This window comes from Monopterus albus, unplaced genomic scaffold (genome assembly GCF_001952655.1).
Source record: "Monopterus albus unplaced genomic scaffold, M_albus_1.0 scaffold52.1, whole genome shotgun sequence".
Taxonomy (NCBI): Eukaryota; Metazoa; Chordata; class Actinopteri; order Synbranchiformes; family Synbranchidae; genus Monopterus; species Monopterus albus.
The window spans coordinates 319808-320459 of NW_018127932.1; the positions used below are offsets into that span (position 1 = coordinate 319808).

General features: G+C 32.7%; 1 protein-coding gene across 1 annotated transcript in view; it reads right to left on the minus strand.

The window, feature by feature from the left end:
• wdfy4 (WDFY family member 4) overlaps positions 1–652 on the minus strand; it is a 45759-nt gene that overhangs the window by 7546 nt on the left and 37561 nt on the right. The gene's annotated exons all lie outside the window — the stretch shown is intronic.

Consider the following 652-nt stretch of genomic DNA (forward strand, 5'->3'; position numbering starts at 1 on the left):
TCTGATTCAGTGTAGTGAACCGTAATTTATATTCTTCATTGTATTATGTAAGGGAAAAAAACTGTTATTTGAAGGAAGCTTTTCATCTTTCTGCAAAATTCCATAATCTATGATGGAAATCTCACGAGAGAGAATGTAATTTAGTGTAAAACAATTATCTCAATGAACGAAAATAGCATATATTCTGGTAAACTCAGTTAGAGATGTAAATCCAGTTATGGATATTACGACACACCCATTATATGCTTCAGAAGACAAAAACACACTGTAATTCACCAGACTAACAGCCTTATTGCTTTATTCTGACTATCAAATATGCATGCCTTTCCATTATAATCAACTGGATGCTGTATTGTAAATTGGTGGCTATTTGCATTGGCTTCTTTTACTTGATTTCTATAATTATTTGCATACATATTAAAATCCCCCTGTAATCTTCTTTCATACAAAAAACAGCACACACACAGGATCTGGAGTGCTGGAAACAGTGCATATTATGGTCATATTATTAGAAAGATTACATTTGTATATAAAAAAAATGACAAAGTGATGAAAGTTAGTGAGCATCTGGATCACTGGGTTTGCAGAAGGCCCAGTGGGTATGTGAAAACAGACTGATACACAATGAACTTTTTTCTATTTCTAAAGAATC